Source organism: Sphaerodactylus townsendi, linkage group LG09, assembly GCF_021028975.2.
Source record: "Sphaerodactylus townsendi isolate TG3544 linkage group LG09, MPM_Stown_v2.3, whole genome shotgun sequence".
Classification (NCBI taxonomy): Eukaryota; Metazoa; Chordata; class Lepidosauria; order Squamata; family Sphaerodactylidae; genus Sphaerodactylus; species Sphaerodactylus townsendi.
Window position 1 is genome coordinate 58,816,705 of NC_059433.1, and position 22,000 is coordinate 58,838,704.

The 22,000-nt window shown below is 44.0% G+C and overlaps 1 long non-coding RNA gene across 1 annotated transcript; it reads left to right on the forward strand.

Annotated features, from left to right (window-relative positions):
• The first annotated feature begins 1,007 nt into the window (after positions 1-1,007).
• On the forward strand, positions 1,008-5,839 carry LOC125439195. Its single transcript, XR_007245495.1, has 3 exons — positions 1,008-1,551; positions 4,005-4,551; positions 4,701-5,839. It is a non-coding gene; the product is annotated as an uncharacterized LOC125439195 (long non-coding RNA).
• The last annotated feature ends 16,161 nt before the right edge of the window (positions 5,840-22,000 follow it).

Consider the following 22,000-nt stretch of genomic DNA (forward strand, 5'->3'; position numbering starts at 1 on the left):
TTAAGTAAGGTTGAAAATGGATCTTCAAAGTCCTTGCAGGAATCATATCATTTCTAAAGCATAATTAGTTTGTAACAAGGAGACAAAGAGGACTGAAGGGAGAGAGATGTTCCCAGACCTTCACTCACCTCAGCTGTGGCACACACCACCTGCATACACAAACATGTGAGTGCTGCGGAAACAGGAGTTCCACTGAGCATTGGAGAATCCTCTACATGCAGAACCAAAATTTATTGTGAACTTCATTGTGTCCCATGATTTTAAATTACACATCACTTTTCTATTGGACATCAGTTCATGTGAATTAGTCCCCCATGTTAGGAAATTCAGTTATTTCCATAGAATCTAATTGGAAAAGAAGTTTGTTGGCTTACAGTTCTCCTGACCAAATAGGAAAGTAGCAAACATTGTCTGAAAGAGGAGAAATGCTAGGAAGTTATTTCAAACTCTGCATAGAAAATGTTCTGGATGTCTAGCTTTTTCAAGTAATTGTATTAGTCCAGTTGAAACACTACAGTTATCCTGGATATTTATTGATGAAAGTGGCATAATCAATCTTAAATGCCTAATAAATAATAATGTCAAGCATGAGAGAGTGTTTAAAGTAATTCAGGTACAGTCTCTCAATAATTTTATGACAACCCTATAGGGAAGACTACCATTCCTAATTCTATATTTTGGGGTGGGACATTGAGTTCCCAAGACCACCTAGCAAATTCAAATCAGTAACAACATTTGCACCAAGGACTTGCTAACTCATGGTCCACACCCTTAGCCAGTGGTGGGATTCAAAGAATTGTTCTTGAAGGCTTTCACGGCTGGATTCAACTGGTTGTGGTGGGTTTTCTGGGGTTTGTGGCCGTGGTCTGGTAGATCTTGTTCCAAACGTTTCACCTGCATCTGTGGCTGCCATCTTCAGAGGTTTATCGCAGAGAAAACAGTCTGTGTGAAACAGACTTTTCTCTGTGATACAAGCACCATTTTAGCAACTGGTTCTGCTGGATCTCTTTTTATTAGTACTCTAATTTTAATATTTTAAAATTAATGCTTTTGATGGATACTTCATGGAAAACGCTAATCCTCCTAAAAGTCATGCCACTGATTCTGTTCAAAAAGTTGATTTACTGTTGACAACAATGTTGACATCTATGGCAACAGCACAGAGTCTAACTTTACTGCAGGATTTGTTTTCCAAGAACTCTGGAACAACTGCTGAGGTTATAGGCATTTACCTCTCACTTTTAAAACACTGGCTATTAAATTTTGCTTACACACACATTTGGGAGGATGCTGTTCTTTGTACATCTTTTGTCCCATTTCTAGACAAGCTGCCAGAGTGAGAACAAGCCCTTGGGCTCTGCTCCAAGCTATGCTGCTGTTCCAACGAAAACTGCAGGTAGGACAGAATAGCACAGCAGCAGGAGTATACAGAAAGACAAGTGGGGTCTATCTATTCGGAAAGGTGGGACTTGCTCGGCCTATCGTTTATTAAAACAACATCCCAAAGGGGCCTGTCATGACCAAATAAAGAGAGAAATAGTAAATCGACTAGTGTGGCCTGGCCACGCGTTGCTGTGGCTTATTGTGGTGAAATGGGAAAGGAACAGTAGCAGCAAATCAATTGCAGAGGCCAGTAGTACGTGCTCATGCAAACACGTAGCCTGATACTGTGCGATGTCAGTGATGTGTGTGCCCGCATTCCTTGGTGGGGGGAATGGAAAGGCACCCCTCCCACACATCTAGGCTGGCTGGTCATGATCCTTTACCTGGGAGTAAGTTTGGTTGGTGGCAATGGGTGTCGCTTCTGAGGAAACCCTATGAGGGGCGTGATGCAGCCATTCAAGGTATGCCACGGTTGCTGTTCCGAGCTTACTCCTGAGTAATGCGTGCCTGGTTTTCTTAACTGTAACTGCAGTATTCAGGGAATCTAGGGTGTCTGGCCCCTCCCTCCCATCCCTTGCATGTCGCCCCTCACTCTCTTCCCTCCCTCATTTCTTTTCCCTTGCATGCCACACCTCCCCCTGCCTCCCTTCCCTTTCCCTCCACTAGGGTGGGTGGGTCATATCAAGATGCTGGGCCCCCTGCCTCCTCTCCCTTGCATGCCATCCCTCACTCTCTTCCCTTCCTCACTTCTCTTCCCTTGCATGCAACCCCTCCCCCTACCTCCCTTCCCTTTCCCTCTGCTAGGGTGGGTGGGTCATATCAAGATGCTGGGCCCCTGCCTCCCCTCCCCTCCCTTGCATTCCACCCCTCACTCTCCCCCTCCCTCCCTTCCCTTTCCCTTGCATGCCACCCCTGACTCCCTCCTTCCCTTACCTTTCCCTCCGCTAGGGTGGGTGGGTCATATCAAGATGCTGGGCCTCCTGCCTTCCCTCCCTTGCATGCCACCCCTCACTCTCTCCCCTCCCTCACTTCTCTTCCCTTGCATGCCACCCTCCCACTTTTCCCTTCCCCTCCACTAGGGTGGGTGGGTCATATCAAGATGATGGGGGCCCTGCTTCCCCTCCCTTGCATGCCACCCCTCACTCTCTCCCCTCTCTCACTTCTCTCTTCCCTTTGCATGCCTCCCCCCTCCGCCCCTTTCCTCTCCCTCCTTCTCTTCCCTTACATGCCACCCTCCCTCCCCTCCCTTCCTCCTCCTCCCTCGTGTGTATGTGTGTGTATGTGTTTCACTTCCACCTGAGTTAGTTACTGCCTATGTACTGTTTCCACTGCTCATATCTGGCCATCTGAGTGAACATTCTAAGCAGCACGAACATTCTAAAAGTGACAGTTACACACAGGCAGCTGCATGTCCTTCACCAGGAAGAGCCAGGAAAAAGGTGTTTTACCTGGGCCAGGTGTGAAATTTCAGGTATGTGAACATCTAAAAACACTCTCGCCTGGCTGACTATAGTGGCTGGGAATTTTCAGAGGAATTGGTCCAGCAGTTACTGAGGTATACTGTCATCAACAAAAACACTGTTAGCTTTTTATATATATAGACTAGCGGGGCCCGGCCACGCGTTGCTGTGGCTTATTGTGGTGAAATGGGAAAGGAACAGTAGCAGCAAATCAATTGCAGAGGCCAGCAGTACATGCTCATGTAAACATGCAGCCTGATACTGTGCGATGTCATTAATGTGTGTGCCCGCATTCCTTGGTTGGGGGGAATGGAAAGGCACCCCTCCCACACACCTAGGCTGGCTGGTCATGATCCTTTACCTGGGAGTAAGTTTGGTTGGTGGCAATGGGTGTCGCTTCTGAGGAAACCCTATGAGGGGCGCGATGCAGCCATTCAAGGTATGTCACGGTTGCTGTACCAAGCTTACTCCTGAGTAATGCATGCCTGGTTTTCTTAACTGTAATCGCAGTATTCAGGGAATCTAGGGTGCCTAGCCCCTCCCTCCCTTCCCTTGCATGTCGCCCCTCACTCTCTTCCTTCCCCCATTTCTCTTCCCTTGCATTCCACCCCTCCCCCTGCCTCCCTTCCCTTTCCCTCCGCTAGGGTGGGTGGGTCATTTCAAGATGCTGGGGCCCCTGCCTCCTCTCCTTTGCATGCCACCCCTCACTCTCTCCCCTCTCTCACTTCTCTTCCCTTGCATGCCTCCCCCTTCGTCCCTTTCCTCTCCCTCCCTCTCTTCCCTTGCATGCCACCCCTCCCTCCCTCTCCCTTCCTTCCCTCTCCCTCTTGTGTATGTGTGTGTATGTGTTTCACTTCCACTCGAGTTACTGCCTATGTACTGTTTTCACTGCTCATATCTGGCCATCTGAGTGAATATTCTAAGCAGCACGAACATTCTAAGGGTGACAGTTACACATAGGCAGCTGCATGTCCTTCACCATGGAGCTCCAGGAAAAAGGTGTTTTACCTGGGCCAGGTGTGAAATTTCAGGTATGTGAACATCTAAAAACACTCTCGCCTGGCTGACTACAGTGGCTGGGAATTTTCAGAGGAATTGGCCCAGCAGTTACTGAGGTATACTATCATCAACAAATACACTGTTAGCTTTTTATATATAGAGATAAAGAGTTACAATGTTAGAAGGGCAGCAGCAAAAATTAATCATGGAAAGAACCAATATGGTTCCTGTGTCAGACAAAGATCTAGGAGACTCAGATTCAAATCTACACTGTGCCACAGGAGTTTGTTGGGTGACCTTGGGGCAGCCACACTCTCTTAGCCTAACCTGCTTCTCAGGATTGTTGATAAAATGGAGAAGAGAGTGGTGTAAGCCACTCTGAGCCTTTATTCGGGAGAAAGGTCCCGTATAAATGAAGTAACTGAATAAGCAAACAGTTCTTAAAGATAACAGCCAAAACAAAACCCACAATCAGTAAAAAGCCATTAAAAATAGCTATGTCAGCACCAAAACACACATAAACACCCAAAATGTAACAGAGGACAAAGCCATCAAACGTTCTCCAGAATAAGACCAGACGGGCCAAGGGGAGCTTCCTGGTTTCAACAGCCTGGGAACCACCACTGAAAAGAAGTCCGACCTCACACACAGCCACCAAGCTGTGTAGACAATGACCTGGAAGTGGAGCACGAGTCCCCTTAGAGCAGGGGTAGGGAACCTGCGGCTCTCCAGATGTTCAGGAACTACAATTCCCATCAGCCTCTGTCAGCATGGCCAATTGGCCATGCTGGTAGGGGCTGATGGGAATTGTAGTTCCTAAACATCTGGAGAGCCGCAGGTTCCCTACCCCTGCCTTAGAGTCTTGTGGAGCTGGGTAAATATTGTGAGTCATTTTCATGTGATGTCTGAAATGAAGCTAGGTGGTGAGAGAAGAGACCAGGGAAAAACATTTTCTACAAAGCTTTGCCGATTCTCCACAGCCTTGTTTCCCCATATTCACCAACCTCTACTCTTCTCCATGGAGAGCACAGCAGGGAGGAAAACAGAAAGACTTCATGAAATGCCTGAAAGTGGAGGCCCAGATCTTGCTAGGCTCTGTTGTCATGTATATCACAATCAAGGAAGATATTTAAAAAATGGAGTCTAGTTTCTCCTGTCTGGTGTCAGGTTAATGTCTTTAACTAAACTAAGGGACTAATAAAATACTAGTTAATGTATTTCACATATGCCTATAAATGTGCTTAGTTTACTCCAAATAAAGTTTACAGTTTAAGCTGTTCTGTTTTGAGCAGTCACCCATATGCAATTATGCTTTTCAAAGTCTCCTGGGCACCTTGGACTAGTTTTGAAAGCAGAGTAAAGGATTCTGAACATTAGGAGATCACCCAGTGGTAAACGAAGGAAGGTATACATCGTATTTTCTAAATTCTATTTCTACCTAATAATGCCTCTTCACCTAATTTTAAATAAAGTGACCGTGTAGCAGAAATTTATAAATTAGGTGACTTTCAGAATATTGTTAGCCTACTTTCAGATAAAGATTAAACAACATTTTCTGTTCTTTTTAAAAAAGGTATCTTTATTGCATACACACTTACCAAGGGTGGGTGGGGCAAGCAACTAAAGGATTTGGGGACCAGGCCCTGAAGAATTTATCTCTGGCTCAACTTGAAATATTTTCCTAGCTCTGATTTCATAGAGTACCCCCAGAAGCAATAAACTCCTTCCTGATTCATATCACAGATAAATAAGAATGTTGTTGGGTTTCAGGTGATTAAAATCATTTCTAAATGCATAAGCTATTTTCTATAGCTGGAATGGATGTTTCAGATGATACAAAAACATTCTTAAGAAATACAGATCTCCTCATTCATAATCATTATCGGTATGGTGAGTTAGCAGAAGGCTGTTAACGTTTCAATTAGACAAGCCTGTTAAATTAGCCAGGCAATAGACACATCTGGTACAAACTAAAGGTTTCTGGAAATATCATATTAAAATTGTGAATGAAACTTGATTTTTTAATGTACACTCCTTTTTAAAAGAGCAACAACATAATGCTGGGAAACACAGGCAATCCAAGTCATCAAGAGGTGTTGAACAACCTTCCTCGCAAGGAAAGGTGGAAGTGTTTGGGACTTTGTATGCTATTACACATGGTGTAGAAATATGAAAAGTGGTATAAACACTTTGACTCACCATTCCCAGAATACTAGAACTTGCAGGTACCTAACGAAGATGCTGCTGGGCAACAGATTCAGGAAGTCCTTCCCTGCCCATTGCATATTAAAAGTACGCAGTTCAGGATCAAATATAAGAAGTTTTCAGGTAGGGAGCAAGCAGCACTGAATTCCCATTCATTCATTCATTCATTCATTCATTCATTCATTCATTCATTCATTCATTCATTCATTCATTCATTCATTCAATATATATTCATTTCTTGCTCATCACCAAAGTCCCTGGGCAGGGTACAATCATAAAAGAACCATAACAATACAAACTTATAAAAAACATCCTAAAATCAGCTTGATAAACGATCCTCATCTAGCCCCCTCCTAAAAATACATAAGCATTCCACACACATAGAGTCCACACCCACAAATTTCAGTGACTGGTCTGGGGCTGGGACTAAAACCAGGAGGGGGGGGATGGTGTTTTAAAAAAACAAAGTCAGAAACTCTGCAGAAATATGGAACAGTTTTTCTTCAGCCTGCCTTTTTTAGGTTTCAGTTCTTAGTTGCTTATCAGTCTAATTGGATTTCTGTCTTTTCCCAACCTATTGCGGGCTTCTGTATACTCTAAGCAAAGGAACACTTGAATGTAATGAGAGTTTGGGACAAACAGAACAGATAACCTCTTCACAAGTTAGGACATTTAGAAAAGCTCTCCAGGACCTCTAAAAGATGGTCTTTTCCAAAGTGTGACCCTCTTTCAAACCAATGTGACACAAGCCCCACTGATAATACTATTCTAGAGATGCTCTACTAGCAAGAGCCACAGAGTATTAGATCCCCTGATCTTCACTCAACCAACAGACTCTAGCAGTATATGCAGAGGTTGCAGTATATGCAGCATCATTTATTGAAGAGGTAGATCAGGTATAGACTGAAAGAAAGCCAGTTCTACTCAAACTGGCAGAGGTAGCCCCATATATTCCCCAAGGTTCCCCCCACCCAATTTCCCAGAGCAAGCATCTGGTGCCAAGACTACAATTGTGTCTGGCACCAAAGTCAGCAGTGATAACACTAAAGCCACCTGGCTGTCTGCCCACAACAAGATAACAACACTAATACCTTTGAATGGTCCAATGGCTTATGGCTTCCTTGCAAGCCCTGGAGGTTGCAGGTTGACAAATAAGTTCTTAGTTTCAGTTTCTTAGTTGCTTATCAGTCTAATTGGATTTCTGTCTTGACCCACTGTGTAGGTAACTCGCAGCCTCTTTTTATCCGCATCTCTTATAGTCCTCCTTAGTCCTTTGAAGAGCCTCCTGGATTACAACCCAAGAGTTCTAAAGGGCTCTGGCGTGGCTCCAAGGGGGCGAGGGGGTGCGTGACGCACCGGGCGTGCCCCCGGGGGAGTGTGGTGAGGGCGTTCCAGGGGTGTGGCATAGGCGTTCTGGGGGTATGGCAGGGGCGTTCCAGGGTGGGGGCATTCCAGGGCAGGATGGGGGTTCAGGACGCACCAGTACATCAGGCTCTTTCCCTCTTGCTACACCTCTGCTGCAGGGTATTGATCCAAGTTTGTAAGTCCACAGGGCCCCCCGCTTGCTTCCCCACTAGGAAGAAGGGTTTTCCCCATCCCAATTTCCCAGAGCAAGTATCTGCTGCCTAGACTACAATTGTGCCCGGCACCAAGGTCAACAACAATAATACCAAAGCCACTTGGCTGTCCGCACATGACAAAATAACAACCATTTATTTATTTTTATTTATTTATGGGATTTTTATACCGCTCAACCCCTGAAGGGCTCTGGGTGGTGCACAACACAGATTCTACATACAATATATACAAACAAAAACCCCATTAGATTTAAATTTAAATTTAAATTTAAGAATTTAAAACACAGCAGTAAAATTCAGTAAAAATGGCTTCAGCAATAACCCCAATTAAACCCTCCCAAGGAGGGGGAAGCAGAACAAAAAGTGGGTCCCCTAGATAACAGGGGGACTCCGAAAGCGGAGGAATAGAATAGAAGGGGCACCTTGATCAGCGGCTAGGCACTCCAAAAGCCCTGTGGAACAACTCAGTCTTACAGGCCCTGCGGAATTCACCAAGATCCCGCAGGGCCTGGGCAGCTGGAGGAAGAGTGTTCCACCAGGCAGGGGCCAAGGCTGAAAATGCCCTGGCCCGAGTGGAGGCCAGCCGCATCATGGAGGGACCAGGAACCACCAGTCCCCGAGTGGGGACATATGGGGTAATGCGGTCCCGAAGATACCAGGGTCCCAGGCCGCGTAAGTCCTTAAAGGTCAATACCCACACCTTGAAGATGATTCGGAATTATTATTTCCATAATTATTTCCTGTGGGTCAGCCATGCCAGGGGAGGCCTACTTCTCTAATAAGCAAAGCCATAAAACTTAGGTCAAGGAAAAATGCATAGATGGCAGTGAATACATATATATCAAGCCAGTTACACAAGTCAAACTGGTTACAGATATTAAAGGTTACCTTCAGGTTACATTTGGCCCAGATCCTGACACAGAGCCTTCAAAGCATCACCACTGTCACTTTTGGGATGAGCTTGTTTTTCAGAAGCTTGCTAGGTCCACTTGAAATATTTTTATTTACTTTTGTTTATACCCCACCTTCATTCCCATTCGGGACTCAAAATTGCCCTCCTCTTCTCCATTTTATTTACACAAAAACCTTTTGAAGTAATTTAGGTAGAGAATTTGGCTGTCCCAAGCATGTTTATGTGGCAGAGTGCTGATTTGAACCTGAGGTCTCCCAGATTCCAGTCAAAAAATCAAACCACTACACCCCACTGACTCTCCACTTAATTCAACTCTCTCTTGTAAGAAAAACATGAAGTATTTTTGCATCATTTTCTGTTTTCTGTTAAGATACAAGCATTTTTCAGTGATATCTATATGTCAGTCATTTGTGTAAATCAAATGCAATGAAATGGACAAAACAGAAGACAACACAAAATAATCAACTGCTCCTTGTGTCACACTTACACATTTGGAAGAGGCTGCTTGGGCCTCCCAGCTGAGATTTCACAAAGCTGAGCTAATGATACTTAATGCAGGAGGTTTCTGGAACCTGTTTTTCTAGACTTTCTTTTGTTGATCTGGGTGAATGCTGCCACCTAGTGATTAAAACTTTTAAAAGCCAGTATTCTAACTGATACTAAATTTTCCTCTCAGAATTAATAAAGCCAAAGGTCTTAACACAGTGTTTTGTGTCTGGAGCAGAATAAAACAACTGTCTAAGGCATCTAGAAGTGAATGACAATCAATCACAGAGAAATTGTTAGCTTCTTCAAGCGCATGTCAGCTCTTGCATGCTTCACTTATACTTTTTTCTTCCTAAGGATCTATCACTTGTGCACAAAGCATATTTCTCATTCTTTTACTACCCAACTTTATTTACATCGGAAGAAATTCATAGTTTTAAAAGCAACTTCGCTGTTTGGAAAACAGATCAGCATAGTGGCCAAGAATGCCTTCTAGCACCTACACTTGGTTCACCAACTCTCTCACTACTTAAACTCAGATATCCTGGCCTGATCCATTATTCTGTACATTGGATTCCTGTAATGCACTCTGGGTTGCCTTTTGAAGGTAACCCAGAGTCTTCAGCTATTTCAGATTATGACAGTCAATCATTGACAAGAGCTAGCTGATGGAAACATATTTCATCCATCTTAAAACAGCTACATTTGCTGCCAGTTTGTTTCCAAATCAAGATGCTGGTTATGATCTTTAAAGTCCTTCATAACCCAGGACCCCCACATTTGAAAGACCATCACCTTCCATATGTCTCTGTGATCTAACTGTGATCTTCAGGCATCTGCCTACTGGCTGTTCCCACACCTAAGGTGGTTCAGCTGGTGTCAACAGGAATCCATGCCTTCTCCATGATTGCCTTCACGCTGTGGAACATGCTCCCCAAGGAGGTGAGGGGAGCACCATTATTATAAATCTCCAGAATGTACTGCTATACCATGTTATTAACTAGGGGTTTTAATGGGGCATGGACTACAAGAAGTGGGCATGTATTTGGTATTTTGGGATGTAGAATGGTATAATATAGCCTAATCTCATCAGATTTCAGAAGCTAAACAGGGTCAGTACTTGAATGGGAGACCACCAAGGAAGGCAGTGACAAACCCATTCTGCTTAATCACTTGCCTGTAAAACACTGGGATCACATCAAGTAGACCATGATGCCACTTCACACCCTCACACACTTGGAGTTTTATTCTGCTGGTGTTAATGTTTTAACCATGATTTATAAGCTGCTACAAGCCATGAGGAAAGGTGAGACATTATTATTTCAATTCATCCTGAGTAGACTTCAGTAGAATTCTACTTAGGACTGTTCTTCAAGAAAGTTGCTACAGGAGAGGAGTGTGATAATTGGTTTTCTGAAGTTGCATCTCTGCAAATCATTGAATTGTCTCTCTGGCCTGGGCAGCGCTTTTTTGGATCCCACACAAGCAGAAGCAAGTGCAATGGCAAATTCAGTAACAGTCCTACTGGAATCATAACCAAGATAAGCAGAAGAGAGTCTATAGAATATATTGCTGGATTAAGAGACACCATCTCTCAGTGTTTCCTAGCTTCTTGGGTTGCCAGACCTTTGTGTCTACTCAGCCTTCTATTAACACCAAGGCCGTTTCCGAACGGAGGCGGAAGGGGTCGGGTCGGTGCAATCCACGCCGACCCGACCCCTCTGGGACCGTTAGCATGGACGGTCCCAGAAACGGCAGGGACGACAGCGCAGAGCTGCGCCGTCGTCAGAGCGACTCACCTGTCCTGCGGCCCTCCGGCACGTCGCCAAGGCCAGGGGACACGCCCCCCTGCCCTGCGCGACCGCTCTAGGGTTGCAGGGTAAAGGAGGCATGTCCCCAGGCCTCGGCGACGCGCTGGAGGGCCGCAGGACAGGTGAGTCGCCCAGTTGGGGGGGAGGGAAGGTGCCTGGAAGCCGCTGCCATTCACACAGCAGCGGCTCCAAGCTGGCGTTTTCCAACAACTGGGAAACGCTGGCTTTGCGCCGGTCGGGTGGTGCAAGGGCGGCGCGGCTGCACAGCAGCTGCGCCCCCTGTGTGAATGGCTCCCTGGGGACGGCGTTTTTGCCGTCCCCAGGGCACCATTAACCGCCCGTGTGGAAAGGGCCCAAGATAGGAAAACCACTAGCTCTTATTTTTCCCACCTTTTCTTTTCAGGGACTGAGGTAGCTCAAAAATATGATAGCGTGAAGCAGACAGCCACTTTCCCTCAGCCCTGTTATCACACACCAGGAGGAGAAGGGATGCCTGTTGACTTTTATTTTTCTTTCCTTCTCAGACACTCCCCACTCTCAGGCACATTAAAATAAATATAATGAGCCAAGAAGTGAACTCAAACAAAAACACAGATTTATTTAACTGGAGATGGTGGATATTTAAACTTGGAGATGGATGGTTGGGTCAAACAAGGCAAAAGACAAGAGAAAAATATTTACACTATTCACAAGAGAACTTGGTACAGAGACTTACAGTTTGGTTTCTTCAGCACACTTAAAGTTATTTAGTTGTTTCGCTTAGATGTTGTTTCATAAGATGTTTCACAGAATGTATAGTTCCTTAGATGTTCTGGCTTATGGCTATTCACATACAGGGTCCTAACATGGGCTAGGTACATTCACTCGGTATTCACACACACAGCGCTCTCAGTTAGGTAAAACCCTCAAAACAAAACATAAACTCTTTACTGAGGTAAATTTAAAGGAAATCCCTAAACCTCAGACAAACTGATATACCAGAAATTTCCTCTCTCAGAGAAGCCCTTTTTCTGGTTTATTAGTCTTCACCTGGCCGTTCAACAAACTTCACCAGTATACAGCGCATGTGTATGACTGATTAAATTTCTTGCTCAGATATCAAAATAATCAGTCAATCTCTCTGGGCTGATCTACTCTCCTCAGAATTTAGTTTTCTCTCAGTTCAGACAGACAGCACTTAGCAGCTTTTCACAATAGGAACGATTCCAACCAAAAGCCTTCTAGAATGTCTGTGGTAAGGAGATATTCTCCTCTTCTCTCTGCATCACACTGTTATTTGCCCAATCAGAGTGCAGGAGTCCACAGCCAATCAGGTGGCTCCTTTGTTCTTAAGCCTTTCCTTCTCCACTCTGAAGATAAACAGTAAGTTTGTTTTGTCATAATTGCATTTTAAAATTACACTTTCCTTGAAATCATCCATCACAATTACACTCACCAACCTTTCTTGGAATGTAGTATTTCCTTCTTCCTGCTTGGAAAGCTGTATCACCAACTGCCTACAAAATGGCAATTTATCCCAATAAGAATGTTGCCTTGGGTGGATGTATAATCCCTGAAACTGAAAAGAAAAAAAGGGGGCACATTAGTTCGTCAAAATCACACACATACTTCAGAGAGTATGAATCCAGAATATTAAAGTCACTGAAGCTGTTGTCCCAGCAACAAGTCCAACTGCTAGACTCTGGACTTTTGTGCACTAACTGCGTCCAGAATGGTTGTTTGCTTCACATGGGGTTTTCCCTTTTTTTTTGTTTAAACAGGGATATTCCTGCTGTGACATGTCTCCATCCAAGACCTCCCACTGCCTCCTTAGTCTTTCCATGTAATTTCCCATTTGGAAGGTTACCTGGTGCTTTTTGTGGTGCGGGAGGGAATGGGTGGTCTAGCACAACTTTGCTAGACTATAAATCTCATGCCAAGGGTCTATTGCTCAAGCAATTGCTCTGTAATGTTGGCCTGGAGATTGGGGAACTGCTGTTGGGTGGGCAGGGGAAAGGGGGGAAGAGCAAGAAAACCCAAAGAAATGGAAAGGCATGCTGATTCCCTTTCTCTGCAAAAGGAGGGGGGTCACACTTTGCCACGTTTCAAAAACCGCAGAGATTCTCTGAGTTTTGAAGAGGGGGGAAAGTGTGAATAACCAAGAATGCAGTCTGAAATGAATGTGTTCTCAATGTGAAGGAGACATTTAATTTAATGACCACAGTGTGTATGTGACAGGGCAGAGGGAAAGGAGTTCAGTCCAAGAACATGACAGAAAATAGGTGAGTCAGTCTGGATGCACTGATGCTGAAGCAGACCTTTGGGCAACCAAGACCTTCAGGTAAACCAGAAAGAATCTATAGTGTTCCTTGTTACTGTATGAGAGCTCAGTTGGTTCTACTTTTTTGCACCTTTGGGTGATCAGTACTTTTCTTTCAGCTGAGATTGCTGTGAAATTAATCCTCCAACTAGATACAAAGCTGTGCTATCAACGCCAGAAGAAATTCCATGTTATTCCAGGTTCTACCCCAGAATATTTCTTTTTTTATAAGATTCCATAAATGAAGCATTCCAAATGTCACAATTATGTTCATTTTGGTCACACCCCATATGTTATTTATTCAGGAGATTTGCACATTGCCAATATGTCTTCACAAACACCCTTGAATTTAAAATGCCGAATAAAAGTTCCCAGCTTCCAAGATTAGATCAGACTACTATCACTTGAATTTAATAAAAGATTAAATGGAAGGAAATTATGTACTCTTATAAAGTTATCAAAAGACACAAAAAGAGAACAAGGCCATTTTCTCAACTAAATGAAAAGTCAATGGGTTTTCTCAGGCATAATAATGAAAGCGATCTTTAAATAATTGCATAATTGTTCTTATAAAGGCACATGTTTTCAAATGTATCCCCTTTTGTCTTTCTGCAAATGCTGACATTGCAAAGAAAATCCTCTTTCAGACTTTGTTAATACAAATAGGAGAACTACATTGAAAAACTTGGCAATAAATCGAGAGTTAAGAAAGCTGCACGGCAAGATGAAAAAAAGAACAGTGGTTTAGCATTACCCAATATTAAACTCTGTCATTAGGTGTGTGGTATGCTCCCACACCCTGGAGCACAATGTTATTGATTAAACTACAACTCCACTAATGGCAGATCAACGAAAGAAGTCCTCACCCAGCAGTCACCTTCCCAATGCCCTAATACAGGTATGCTTGAATGGGACCTCAGGCATCTCTTGCTGTTTCTCATGGCCTTGATGGAGGCTCAGGGACACAACATAATGACGTATGCCATACTTTACTCTTCATATGTCATCGCCTTAAAATATGCTAACAATGACTGATCAGCACTGTTATATATGCACCCCTCCATGAAGCTGCAGCATGCCAGACCTAAGGGGATTCCATCCCAGGTTCTTTCAAGCTGCTATGCGAGGTTGGCTTGGGTGAGCATCCCTTCACCTGACTTGGCATGCTCACCAGTATTCCTTCAGCTTTCCAACCAACACTAAGTGTGACACATTGTTAGCACTGAACCATCCAAGTCGAATGACCTGGCCAGATCAGAATACTTTGTATCTCTCTCACAGCTCAAATTGGACAGGAGGCTCTGCTTTCCAACCTATTTGGAGTGCAAGCCCAAGCAAAGCCTGAGAATGGTTTCTAGATAATTCTGCTAATGGTAAACTGGTTAATTCTACATTGTCTACAGTGTCTGGAGAAGAAGGTGGACTGCTGCAACTGCAGGCAAAGGTAGCAACTGGGAAGAGGCTCAACTTTAAAGTAGTACCCATATGTCTCTGCTGATTGGCTAGCCTGCAGAAGGCCAGTGGCTGGCCAGCCTTGCACTTTCTTCTTTAGAAGTGATAAGGCAAATTTGACGCCACAGGCAAGCAGCAGTGTTGGAGAGCAGGGCTCAGTGCTGAAAGAATGGATATGGGACCTAGAGACCCTGGACTTGTGATGAAATTATTCCTTTAATTTGCAAGTGTCATAGTACACAAATTGGAGAGTAACAGTTAAACAACATCTTATAGTGGGAAGTTTATTAAAATATGGGACAAGTATAAAAACAGGCCAAGGTCAATAAAACCATCTTATAGCATCAAATGTTTATGGCTTTGGATTTCATCTCACTGGAGCTCTCGGGCAATTTGATATATGGTGGATATATAATCTTTATAGTTACATAGATTTAGTAAATAACAGCTAGCTAAATACCTGCAGAGATATTAAAAATGCTAAGAAATTTTGAAAAACTATATCATTTTGAATATTTGCAAATAAAAAAGTTACATTTAAAAAAAGATATGAGGAACCATTCCCGTTTAGAGAATTGACTGCATTTTAAAAGTTTCTGGCGATAAAAAGTTATAGGAAGTGTTTATTACGGGCACAGCAAAACAGAGTAAGAAAAAAATCATGATAATCTGGGAACAAGATTTAAGCTACCCAATAAATTTTGGTGTTTGTGAAAATAATCTTGAGATACGGTATTAATTTCACACATTGCACTAACTGAAGAGGAAACTATAATAAAATCATGAGTAGGTGGCATAACACTCTAAAGATTACATGGAATTACAGGCAACTGTAATCCTCTTTGCAGGAAATCAAAAAGAGAACAGGAACCTTTTTCATTTATGGGAGACTTGCTCATTTGAAAGACTTTCCGGCTGCATGCTAATAAGGCAGTTAAAAGAGTTACGATAATAGAAATACCTCTCAATCCTTTATCATCCTTAGTGACAAATATAAAATAAATAACAGGTTTGAAGAAGCAACTTTTAGATAACTTCTTCTTTTTCTTCTTTGCTTTCAATGTTATAAAGAATTCAAAAATATCTGCAACTGAATGAAGGAGGCTAAACTACAGGAATTTGTAATAATGAGGACAGATTCCTTCCCATCATCCACCACCCCAATTTAGCTTGTTTGGTTTACTCAGGCCCTGTAATATGACTTGTCTGAGGTCAGTGTTGTACCTGGGTGATGTTTCTTTTTGTTCCAATGGGAAACATTTTCCTAGTGTTAATTTGTAACTCTTTGTCCCCCGTAAAATTGGGAGGAAGTTCTTAAGGACTGTACAGTTGACTCAAGGGAACTTCTCTGCCAAACAGCACACGAAGAGAAGAAAGAGTCCCAGATTTAGAAACCTTTAAAATGTTCCTTTGCAGAGTGGACCCATGAAGCAGCGCAGAAGAGTTTTTCTTCAGTCCTTTCTCACTGCTAAAATATAATGGGGTGGCATTTTTCCAGAGAAATAGTAAAGGGCACAAAGTCTTGCTTATAGGCATACTTGGCCACACATGAACCAGAGCGAAGTTCGTTCATTTCAGCATATTTATTTTATGACTCAGCCACTTCATATTGTGTTACCCATTCTCAAAGGTCCACCTATTCATCTCTATCTGTAGTAATTATTTCTCATTTGCACATGTTTTTGCATTAACAGAATGCAGCATGCATAAAGAAAATTTGCATGGAATTTACTTTTATTCCTTTGATCTTCCCTAACTGATCAGAGAAGGCTGGTAATGGCCAAGAGTATGTAAATATAATATGATTTATTGGTAAAACTATGTTTCTTAATGCATATTAAAATCAGATATAGAGATGAATCTTAATATACACAATAATACACAATATACACAATACTGCCCATGCTAACTGTAAAAGTGTGATTTATGAAAACATGAGCTGTAAATGTGAATGTATCACCTTTCTTTGCATGAGAAACAAAGGCATGGGATAGCAGAGGTGTAGCTAGGGAAAATGTAGCCCTGTGCAAAATCTGAGCCGCCCCCCCCCCCCCCGGTATGGGCAGGTGGTCGCCGCCTTCCCCCACTACAACCAAACAACAAGCATTCAGTGGTGTTGTTTGGTTTCTGGGCTGTACGGCTGTGTTCTTGTAGCATTTTCTACTGATGTTTCGCCTGTATCTGTGGCTGGCATGCAGGCGAAATGACAGGAGAAAATCCTACTAGAAAAAGGCTGAACAGCCCGGAAACCACACAACAACCCAGTGATTCGGCCATGAAAGCCTTCAACAGAACATTGAACAATCATTCAGTAAGTTGATTTTCTGTCCCCCACATGACTAAATGGTCGCAGCTCAGGGACATTTGACCCCATATATCCCCCTGGGCAGAATGCCCTTGGGGGATAGGCAATCTCACTCTAACAGTCTGTTGTATGACTCACCTACACTGAGGGAGACCAGCACAGTAGGGGCTCCACTCATCAGCATCCATGGTCATTCTGCAGAGGGGAAACAATTGGCAAACACCCCTCCATAAGATCCAGATTTGACTGGCTGCTAGGGAGGGGTGTTGATTGACTGTGGAATTACAATTAGGGGCAGCAAAAGGGCTTTAGGGAGTAGATCAGCCTTCCACTGGCATATTTGCCCTCCCCAGGTGGCAGATGCACTGGCAGCTGCCCATCCCTCAACCCCATGCCACAAAACCCTGAAGTCCAAGTTGCGGTGGGGCTGCACTGGCATCCCAATCAGATGTCAGCAGGAGGGGGAGGCAGGCCAGAGCCTTCCTGGGGCAGAGCTAATGATAGTCAGCTCCCTCCCGGGATTTAGGGCTAGGAGCGCTGCTCCTCGGCCCTCAGTGTTATGCCACATGTTTTGTGGTGTAAGCCCTTTGGAGCTTTTTGGTGTTTGTGGGGGGATGGTTTCAAAGCTTTTTTTTGCTCCCTGGCAGCCAGACAGCCCCCCCCCCCCCGGCTGGAGCTTGGGCTGCACGGCGCTGGCTCAGGTAAGTGGGTGCAGGGGGCCATAACTACTATGGGGTGCAGGGGGGTGGGGGGGTACATAGCTACCACAGTGCATAGGGGTGCCATTTTGCCCTGGGTGCCATTTTGCCCCACTATGCCTCTGGTCAGACCTCACATGGAATACTGTGTCCAATTCCAGAAGGATATTGACAAGCTGGAATGGGTCCAGAGAAGGCAACCAAAATGGTAAAAGGTCTGGAATCCATGCCCCATGAGGACTGACTAAGAAAGCTGGGTATGTTCAGTCTGGAGAAAGTTAAGGGGGTGACATGATAGCCATGTTTAAATATTTGAAGGGGTATCATGTTGAAGAGGGAGCTGTTCCAGAGACTGTGGCAAGGAGTAATGGATTCAAGGTACAGCAAAAGAGATTCCCTCAAAATATTAGGAAGAGCTTCCTGTTTACTGTAGTGATTTAATAATAGGAGAGAGCTCTGAATTTTCACATCCCAAAAACAGGCTCTGATTAGTGATACCTACCGATCAGATGTAATTTCAGATGTTGTTTGTACTGCCAGTGTTCAAGCACAGAATTTGACTTGGATCAGCCAGCAAACAAAGCTTCAGTTTTAAGCACCAGTTACCAGTAAGCAAATCCTACTGAACTCAGAGGAGTAAATTTAGCACTGTGCTGTGTGCCTATTAAAATAACTTAGACCACAAGATGGTTTATAGCTGCTGTAGTGGGTTGGGAGAAGTCGCACTCACCTGCTTTGATAAGTTTGAAATTTTCTCAGGACAATCAGAAAAAATATATTTGTCTAAATTTACATAAAAGGCGAGTTTCACAGATGGGCAGCACATGCTTTCCATAAGTCCAGTGTGAAAATTGCTCTATCACTTGTCACCATGCAGAGTCTTTTCACATATCTGGCAGCCTGCATCTGAAACAAACAGGGATGGAAGCAAGTGAAGCAGATGGTCTCACCTCCCATCAAAAGTTTCGGAGCAACATTTTCCTAAAGGTCTCATTACAAATTGAAAACAGTTACTCTACACTGAAAACCATTAGTCTGGACCTGCAGTAGCAGTAAATAAAATAAGAAAATAAGTTTGGTAGAGAACATAGTGACTCTCAACTTAGAGGGGATTTAATTATGAAAGCATTTAAATCACTTTAGGCTAACCTGTTCATGTTCACAAACACTACTGGGGATATGCATATGGGGCACTAAAGCAGGTAAGGGAGGGGGGAAGCCCAGTGAAGGGGCTTAACGTACGCAGCTTTAAAAATAACCTGGAAGTTTGTGGAGTTACTAGCAACAACCCTTGTTACTCTTACGGGATTTTTAAAGTGACTGTAGCTTTAAGCTGAATGCCAAGTTTGCATGCTGATTTTGTCGGTAGAGATGTGCAGCCAGATGTTATCCAATTAAACCTTTTTGTAACATAACAAATGTGATTTGGAAAATTAATAACAGTCAATTAGGAAACACTTGGAACTTAGAACTCAAGAAGGTCAGAGAAGAGTGTGGAATGATTGGGAAGCAGGGACACAAGAGAATTTTGCAAGAGTGCTGGTTTGATGGAAATGCTGTTATGACCAGCTGGGGAGGTGGGTGTGATATAAACAGACAGACAGACAGACAGACAGACAGAGGTCAGAAATTGCTTCTGATTAACATTTTTTTAAACTTAGGCTATATCCAAACACAATGGGATATTATGCTACAATAATCTTTTGGTACTAATTGTGCAACAATAGTGTCATTGCCAATCATGTGTAAGATACAGCCTATGAATAATAACAAAACCATTTAAGCGTCATTGTTGATGGCTACTGTTTGGGGTATGGGGATTATGTGGCTGTTCCCACCAACCTATAGCTGTTGGCAGATCACTCTTCTGTTATGTTGATATCAGAGGCAGCTGAGATTAGAGCAGTCAAAAATCAGCCTTGTGAGCCAAGGGACTGGATCAGCAGGGCCAGAAGCAAGGTCAATATCATAATCAGGCAAAGGGTCAGATCCAAAATACCCAGGCCAGAGAGTAAAGCTAGGTTCTTTTACTCTAGAAAAGTTAGTGGGACTGAGGTGCTAAACTGGAGGCAGAATTCATATACAGTTCATATACATATTCTAAATAAATAACTACAGAGCTCTTCTCTGACCAACTGCTATTGCCCCATATTCTGGATAGGCTTCATAGAAGTAGAATCATTCGTTGGTTTACATGAGGCCTGTGTAAGAGGTGATCACCACTGACAATCAGGCCATTGGTTAACTGGCTCTTTACAACGTGGTTCAAGTCTATTTACAGGAACAGTCTACATGGAGGCCTCAGAGGCCAACTCCCAGCTGATTTCAGGGATCAGCTAGAAGTCAGGTTCTTCTGATCTCCCATTCTGGAAACTTGCTGAGGAGCAGGACACTTGGGGTGGGTGAATCAGAAGGCCAGCTGATGGTCATTTTTTTCTCCCCAACCCAATTGGCTATAGAGCTATACAGGAAAGGCGAGCTTGCTCTTGTTTTCCATAGCCCAAATTATTTATTTCATGGAGGGGGAGAAGTGGATGCTTTTCTTTTCATCCCTGAATTTCACTAGCCTGGTGAGTGGGTGGAGTGCTCACAGGTGCAGCAAGGTACTAGCAACATGAGGCCACCCCTGAGGGCAGGATGCATTTTCTCCAGTCTGTTGGCAATCCTAAATGGTTGTTTTCTCATTCCTGCCTCTGGTCTAGGGTGTTCATTTCTACTGTTTTACTGACAGTCAGCATGGTGTAGTAATTGAGAGAAGCAGACTCTAGTCTGGAGAACCAGGTTTGATTCCCCAGTCCTCCATGTGAAGCCTGTTGGGTGATCTTGGACTAGTAACAGTTCTATCAGAGGCCGTTTCCGCACGGGCAGAAAATGACGGCCTGGAGACGGTAAAAACTCCGTCTCCGGGCCGCCATTCGCACAGGGGGCGCAGCTGCAGCGCAGCCGCGCCGCCCTCGCACCACCCGCCCGGCCTGAAGCCGGCGTATTCCCAGAGCGCTGGGAAGCGCTCTTTTTGGGGATACGCCGCTGTGAAGCCGCTGCCGAGTGAACGGCAGCGGCTTCACGCCGCCTCCCCCACCCGGCACTTACCTTGTCCCTGGGCCTCTGGCGCGTCGCCGAGGCCTGGGGACACGCCCCCCTGGCCTGCGCCGCTGGAGCAGGCGCGCAGGGCCAGGGGGGCGTGTCCCCAGGCCTCAGTGACGCGCCGGAGGCCCGGGGACATGCCGGGTCAGCCGGGTGCCGGCGCTCCGCGGTGCCGGCGTCCCGCCTCTTCCCGGGACCATCCGGGCGGACGGTCCCAGCATCTTCGGGTCGGCGTGCAATGCGCCAACCCAACCGTTTCCGCCGCAGTGCGGAAACGGCCTAAACTATTTCAGCCCCACCTATTCTCACAAGGTATCTGTTGTGGGGAGAGGAAGGGAAGAAAATTGTAAGACAGTTTGAGACTCCTTAAAGATAGAGAAAAATGGGTTATAAAAACCAATTCTTCTTCTTCCTCCTCCTCCTCTTCTTTTGAGACAAATATTTAGCTTTGATCTCTCCAGTATTTTTCTGCCTGCCAGACAGTGCAAACAAGCCTATTTGTCTCTATTCCACCCCTGCTTTAGAATGTGAGTCTGCAGGCAATCATTCTTCACATTACTGTTTGAGTACCTGCTTTTTTTCCCCTGATATAAGAAGGTGTATTTCACTTGTGCACCTATAATTTAAATTGTTTATATTCTTGCCTTTCTCCTAAGGAACTCTGAATTCAAGGTGGACAAATCAGTTCTGAGAAAATGAGCATACATCAAAGACCTGCTGCATGAGACACAAAATATTTTTTCTATAGTAGAAGCATTGATTACTGTATTGTGCATTTAACATCAATATATTTGTTATTTCCCTCAGGCATACCAAATATTTTCTGTATCCAAAATGTCCTGCAAGAATTACAAACAAATGTTAAGGTTTACTGGGCATATTCAAAAGCCTATTCAGAGTCTGACATCTAGTGGCAAGAAAAAGAATACTGCAGGTTCTCATGCATTAGATTTTAAAACAGGTTTTCAAACTCAAGATTACTGAAAGTTTGTCATTTTAAAAAAGCACCTGTAAGAAAACCTATGGAAAGCTTCATCTGTTAAAATGACAGCAAAGTGTGTGTTATATATTAAAGTTGCTTGGAACTGATGAACAAAAACTATTTCTGCTAGATTATAACTATCTAAACAGTTTTAAAAGACTGCCCTGCTTCTGAAGCACACAATTTTTGAAGTACATGGACCAAAGCTGTAAATACTCAGACAGGGACAAACCAAAGCAAAGGTTTTGCCATACCTTTTATCAGCACCAACACGAGTACTTGATGAATATATGGCCATCTCTTCCAGGTGCTGAACTGCCATAGGATTTCATCTGATGTAACTGAA